Source organism: Cherax quadricarinatus, chromosome 60 (genome assembly GCF_038502225.1).
Source record: "Cherax quadricarinatus isolate ZL_2023a chromosome 60, ASM3850222v1, whole genome shotgun sequence".
Classification (NCBI taxonomy): Eukaryota; Metazoa; Arthropoda; class Malacostraca; order Decapoda; family Parastacidae; genus Cherax; species Cherax quadricarinatus.
Window position 1 is genome coordinate 2809967 of NC_091351.1, and position 7534 is coordinate 2817500.

Consider the following 7534-nt stretch of genomic DNA (forward strand, 5'->3'; position numbering starts at 1 on the left):
GAGAGGACCTAGTAGCGATCAGTAAAGAGGCGGGGCCAAGAGCTGAGTCTCGACCCCTGCAACCATAATTAGGTGAGTACAATTAGGTGAGTACACACATACATAGGATGTTAAAGAGATGGGACACAGCAACAAGGGGTTAAAGTTGGAAGCTGAAGACTCAGATGAATCACAGGGATGTTAGGAAGTATTTCTTCAGTCACAGAGTTGCCAGGAAGTGGAATAGCCTGGGTAGTGATGTAGTGGAGGTAGGTTCCATACATAGCTTTAAGAAGATGTATGATAAAGCTCACGCAGCGGGAAGTGACCGGGTAGTGGCCAGTTGAAGAGGCGGGGCCAGGAGCTGTGAATCGACCCCCGCAACCACAACTAGGTGAGTACACACACACACACACACACGAACTCACACACAACACACACACACACACACACACACACACACACACACACACACACACACACACACACTCACACTAGGCCAGGAGCTGTGAATCGACCCCTGTAACCACAGAGGTGAGTACACCACACAACACACACACACTCGGGGCCAGGAGCTGTGAATCGAACTCTGCAAGTGAGTACATATAGGTGAGTACGGACCAGAGGCGTCGCGGCAACAACTGAACAATCTGTTGGTGATCTCCAGTTAATAAGGCATTACGTCCCTTCCTAAACGGCTTACAGGTGTTGAGTGACTGTGAGTAGCTTCCAGTGACACTTACCCTCCTTAACTACACCATTCACTCCTCTTACTTACAGCTCTCACGTTTCTTCTCCCTCGTATCTCCACATTTTACATTTCCTTGCCCCCTCTTGATTCCTCTCAGAGCCTCAGAAAGCTCTTCTGTCTCTTGATCCTCTTCCAGACTCTCCATAACCCAATTTAAAGTAGTGTTTGAGCATGCTGGTCAGTCGCTCAGTCACCAGCTACATTTCAACTCCCTAAAGTTTCGTTCACACCCTTTTCAACACTTTACAAAAATATTCTTTTATGGACGTCATATAATTTATTACAAGTGATAAGTCTATTTACATTTTAAATTTTGAATGTTGTCTAAGGTAGCTGATATAATATTACTGCAGGAAGGAATATTAAATATTTTAGTATGTTACAGAATTTAAATGTGTTTGTGGTTTAAAAGTGATTTAAGATCAAAGGAATAAATACTTAATTAAGTTAATTAAAGTCATGTTGATTGAAAGATTTTTAGACTACACAAACCTCAGTTTCTTGTGGTTAAATTAAAATTAAGGGCTGTTTTTCTATCTAAAATTTTTGAGATCTAAAATTTCTAAGATCTAAAATTTCTAGATCTAAAATTTCTAAGATCTAAAATTTCTAGATCTAAAATTTTTAAGATCTAAAATTTCTAGATCTAAAATTTTTAAGATCTAAAATGTCTAAGATCTAAAATTTCTAGATCAAAAATTTCTAGATCTAAAGTTTCTAGTTCTAAAATTTCTAGATCTAAATTTCTAGACCTAAAATTTCTAAGATCTAAAATTCTAGATCTAAAATTTCTAAGATCTAAAATTTCTAAGATCTAAAATTTCTAAGATCTAAAACTTCTAAAATCTAAAATTTCTAAGATCTAAAATTTCTAAGATCAAAAACTTCTAAAATCTAAAATTTCTAATATCTAAAATTTCTAAAATCTAAAACTTCTAAAATCTAAAATTTCTAAGATCTAAAATTTCTAAGATCTAAAACTTCTAAAATCTAAAATTTCTAAGATCTAAAATTTCTAAGATCTAAAACTTCTAAAATCTAAAATTTCTAAGATCTAAAATTTCTAAGATCTAAAACTTCTAAAATCTAAAATTTCTAAGATCTAAAATTTCTAAGATCTAAAACTTCTGAAATCTAAAATTTCTAAGATCTAAAATTTCTAAAATCTAAAACTTCTAAAATCTAAAATTTCTAAGATCTAAAATTTCTAAAATCTAAAATTTCTAAATCGAATGTAAAGAAATCCAACTTAATTAGTGGAAACGAAAAAAATCCGTCTATAGCAGCATCTGCCGCCATACTACAAAAATCTTAGTGAAGAATGACACATTTTTCTAACATTTGGGACTTTTATTTTCAAGGAAACGTTCTGCCAGCCAGTGGTTTCTTCAGTCCATTACGGAGAAGAATGGTGGAAGATGAGGAGGAAGTTGAGGTAATCAGTCCCACAGCCGGGAGCCGATAGACTCCATTATTATTATTATAATCAAGGGGGAAGCGCTAAACCCGGAGGATTATACAGCGCCAAGGGGGGGATGTGGAAGGCATTCAGGCTTAATTCGGGGAACTGGAGCACAGATCCAATTCCCTAAATCAAGAGCCCCTCACCATCATCAAGAAACCTTCCTTGAGGGGCGATAGACTCCAGACTGGTTGATCAGGCACTGATCCACCGGGAGGCGTGGTCAAAGACCGGGCCACAGGGGCGTTGACCCCCTGAACACCATCCAGGTAGACTCCAGGTAGACTCCAAGTAGACTCCAGGTAGACTCCAGGTAGACTCCAGGTAGACTCCAGGTAGACTCCAGGTAGACTCCAGGTAGGCTCCAAGTAGATTCCAGGTAGACTCCAGCTAGACTCCAGGTAGACTCCAGGTAGACTCCAGGTAGACTCCAGGTAGACTCCAGGTAGACTCCAGGTAGACTCCAGGTAGACTCCAGGTAGGCATCAGAAAACAGTACATGAGGGTCGACAGCACACCGCATCACATTCACGGCTACAAGATTTATAAATTACCTATAAGAACATATTCTTGTACCACAGATGTCTTATTCTTCGTCTCGTATTCTAGTTCTTCGTTTAGCGTTCTTGTTCTTCGTCTAATATTCTTCATATCTCAATGCCATTTTTCACTTACGTTCATTTAATTTTTTTGTTTATTGTCTGTATGTTTTCTTTGCATTTTTTCCTTCTAGTCTTAGTCCCACCGTTATTAACCTGAGCTATTGTTGCTGACTCCGCCCTGAGACTCGTGTCTGTGTACGAGAAATATTAAACGTAAACAAATGCGTTTTTTTTAAAAATACACAATTTTTGTTTTACTGGATGCCCGAGATGAAGACATTACACCGGGAAAAATATTGTTCACGCAAAAAATATGACAACAGTTTGATTTATCTGGCTGAAGCAGCGCTGTATGACCCTTGTGGTGTTTAGCGCTTACATGGAGTTTACCTGGAGGGTATTCCGAGGATCAACGCCCCCGCGGCCCGGTCCACGACCAGGCCTCCCGGTGGATCAGGGCCGATCAACCAGGCTGTTACTGCTAGCCGCACGTAGTCCAACGTACGAACCACAACCCGGCTGATCCGGCACTGACTTTAGGTATCTGTCCAGCTCCCTCTTGAAAGCAGCCAGGGGCCTATTGGTAATGCCCTTTATGCTTGGTGGGAGGCTGTTGAACCGTCTTGGGCCATGGACACTTATGGTGTTTTCTCTTAGTGTACCAATGGCGCCCTTACTTTTAACTGGGAGTACTTTGCATCGCCTGTCCAGTCTTTTACTTTCGTAGGGAGTGATTCTGTGTGCAGATTCGGGACCATTCCTTCTAGGATTTTCCAACTGTAGATTATGATATATATCGATTATGATATACATCTCTCTCTCTCTTTGAAATAATAATTCTTCTCCATGGGGAAGTGGAAAAAAATTATTCCTCCGTAAGCTATGCGTGTCGTAAGTGGCGACTAAAATTCCGGGAGCAAGGGGCTAGTAACTTCTTCTTCTGTATACATTTCTAAATTTAAAGAAGAAAATCTTTTGTTTTCCTTTTTTGGGTCGCCCTGCCTCGGTGGGATACGGCCGGTGCGTTAAGAAGAAAAATAATTCTCCAGTTGGATTACTGAACTCAAGTCATCACGAGTCAAGTCATCACGAGTCAAGTCATCACGAGTCAAGTCATCACGAGTCAAGTCATCACGAGTCAAGTCATCACGAGTCAAGTCATCACGAGTCAAGTCATCACGAGTCAAGTCATCAAGACTCAAGTCATAACGAGTCATCACGAGTCAAGTCATAACGAGTCAAGTCATCACGAGTCAAGTCATCAAGACTCAAGTCATAACGAGTCATCACGAGTCAAGTCATCACGAGTCAAGTCATCACGAGTCAAGTCATCAAGACTCAAGTCATAACGAGTCATCACGAGTCAAGTCATAACGAGTCAAGTCATCACGAGTCAAGTCATCAAGACTCAAGTCATAACGAGTCATCACGAGTCAAGTCATAACGAGTCAAGTCATCAAGAGTCAAGTCATAACGAGTCATCACGAGTCAAGTCATAACGAGTCAAGTCATCACGAGTCAAGTCATCACGAGTCAAGTCATCACGAGTCAAGTCATCAAGAGTCAAGTCATAACGAGTCATCACGAGTCAAGTCATCACATCACAAGTGCAGGTCATCACTCCACTATCCACCATCGCTGTTTGGTTCATACTTAACAAACATGTCACCCATCGCGATTAAACTTATTTCGTATTCATTAAATATATTTATTCATATTTTTGCTGTTTCATGTCTATCCCCAACCACTGGAATTACAATGAGTTTTTTATTAATGCTCCTTTGCAGTCATTGTAATTTTATTTATTTATGTATGCCTTTCATCTGTAATTTATATTACTCACAGCTGTTATTATTATTTTGTATTAAAGAATATCGTTGAAAAATTTAATTTACACTTACCAGAGAGGCATGAGGGCTCTCTAAAGTGGGTTAATTCTCTCACCTTCAGGACCCCAGCATGGTAAACAGGAGCCAGTGAGCCAGTACTGCCTCTTGCTCGTACCGAAAGCTGCATTGATACTAAGAACCAGTAGAACTAGATTTTATTTGCTCTGATAGTTATTTCCTTATCTTGTGTACATGTCTTTCTTATGGGGCCACTTCTGTTCTGTCTCTGTGTTTCTCTTCCTTTCCTTGAGTATACGGTGGCAGCACCTGCCCTCTCGCATACGTAGGTTGTCTATGTTTTATCTTTCAAATGTTATATTGTATATTTCATGTAAAACCCATTCTTTTCACTGGAGGTGAGCCTGGTACCCCGCTACACCGGAGGCAGCTGAGGAAAACTCCCTCTCAGCCATTCACACTAGCGGCAGCAGATCCAGGAACTTCTCTGAGCCCTACGAGAGTTTGATTTTCAGTAGCTGAAAACATGGAAGTATATGCAGTTCATCCACAGTATGATTTTTTTTAAGTGTTCTATGTTAGTATATTGTATATCTCACTTTAACGTATTTAGAAATTTGTACTTTATACACTTTAATACACTTGAATTTTCAATTCGGAGTTGTATGATGGCTTCTAAACATTGTTTCAGGGATCATCGTCCTCGTTGCCCAGTCCTAGATTAGGTCATGCAAGCATTACTCAAACCCAGCGAAGCTTAATTTCGTTGACCTAAAGAGAGAAGCCATGTTCTCAATGTAGTTCCTGGGGTATTCTGGCAAGAAATGTCACTAATGAGCCTTCCAAGTTAAGCTCAAACTGAATTCATGTTAGAACCAGTGGATTTTATTCCAGGTATATGAAGGCCAGAACAGCGGCCCTAATAGCAATCTTATTACTCTCCTGTAGTACGTTATGAGATTATGCCGTCCAGTTAACAAGATTAGGTCCAGTGTGGCTGCTGCCAGAGAGCTCCTAACTTCGTAATGCTCCACTGACGAAGGTGCTGACAACGCCACCTCCCAAGTAAAAAAAACGTCTTTGCTAGAGAAAGCTTTTACGGGGTCAGCACTGCCCGATGCGCCAAACATCGTTATATGGCTTAATGTTCGTCGTTTGTTAGCGATCACGTCCTGTGTACTGTCCGAGGCTCAGTATTCTCTCGTTGCTTTATTGTCATGCTCAGTACACCGCACGAGGCTCAGTATTCTCTCGTTGCTTTATTGTCATGCTCAGTACACCGCACGAGGCTCAGTATTCTCTCGTTGCTTTATTGTCATGCTCAGTACACCGCACGAGGCTCAGTATTCTCTCGTTGCTTTATTGTCATGCTCAGTACACCGCCCGAGGCTCAATATTCTCTCGTTGCTTCAGTGTTACTGTAAATGTTAGGAACGTACGAGTCGTCCAGCCCTGATATACATTATTATGTGTACTCCACAGAACAGAACCTTTGTTGTTTTAACACGTTATACAGCTTGTGTACAAGGAATCAGCAATGGCATGATTCCAGTCCGCAAAGTGAAGACACCATGTCACTAATACAAACCTTACAACTCAGCCTACACCCTACCTCTGAAAACACAGTGCAGGGACATGAGTATCCACCGAATTTTCAGGATGATAGGGAAGTATGAACACGTCCACTGCACCCATTCAACTAGCAGTAAATAGGTAGCTGATGTTTAGTCGACTGTTGTGGGTCGTAACCTTAGGGGAGTCAGAATTCCTTAGGTAAGGCTGGATTTTGAAAGCAGCCGTGGTAGGATAACAGCTCATAGCCTGTAAATTTAGCTGTGTAAATAAAACGGAGTCATCCCCGCCCGAATGAACACACACAAATGACTCCGAGCTGTACGGATGAACCCACAGAAATGACGCTGACTTATTAAAGTCGTTTCGGCTTATGTGCAACAAAGTGAACATTTGTGTGATGCCCCCGAGCGATGATAGGGCTTGTGTCAGCAGTAACTCTCTCTCCTGGCCATTTTAACACGTTTATAGCGATGAAACGACGGCTTCCAGCATCGGCTTATTTCCTCCTGCTTGGTGTACCGTTCAGCGGCGGGATACACCCAGCAGGACACATTGCAAAATGACAGTCACTTTATTTGATAAAGCTGAACAACGAGCGAAACGTCGTCAAAACAAAGGCCTACCCTACATACCTTGTCTCATTACCTTAGCTATGTTGCTTCTTCATCAGAAAAAATACGTTATGGATATGTTGTGCTTTTTATGGAGAACTGGCCGACACGGCTTATCCTTCAAGGATACTTTTGTAAAGCCGAGTGTGTTAAGTAAAGATACATTAACTACATTTAGAACATTAATTACGAAAACAATTTAAAATAAATCGCTCACTAGGGGGCTTTATCACTCCTGCACAATTTACTGCAAACAGGGCTATATAGTGTAGAGGGGTCAAAGGTCAAGGTCAAGGTGAGGTGAGTGGACGTGGCGGTGTTATCACCTGACTGCAGTGTTTTGGTGAGGTAAAACATGAGCACAAAAAAAAAAAAGGCTGAATCCTATCGTCCCCTCTCCATGCTATCATGGCTGCTTCTGAACAACACCGCCTCTGTAGGTCGTTCTCTTTTGATAACAGACCACTTTGAACCCATTTCATAAGATATCCATAATGTATGACACGTGTGATTCTCTGATGGTCACGGCTACATGTATACTTACCGTATCTTCTTTAATTAGTTATTCCGGGGTTCTAGATGACTCACCTATAACAATTTTGGCTATACTTTCGCGATAATTAGACAGAACGCTAAGAAATTTAGAGGTTTTATTAATGTTAAATACTGCAAACTAAATTCAGGCTAACTCGAAGTGGATTAGATTG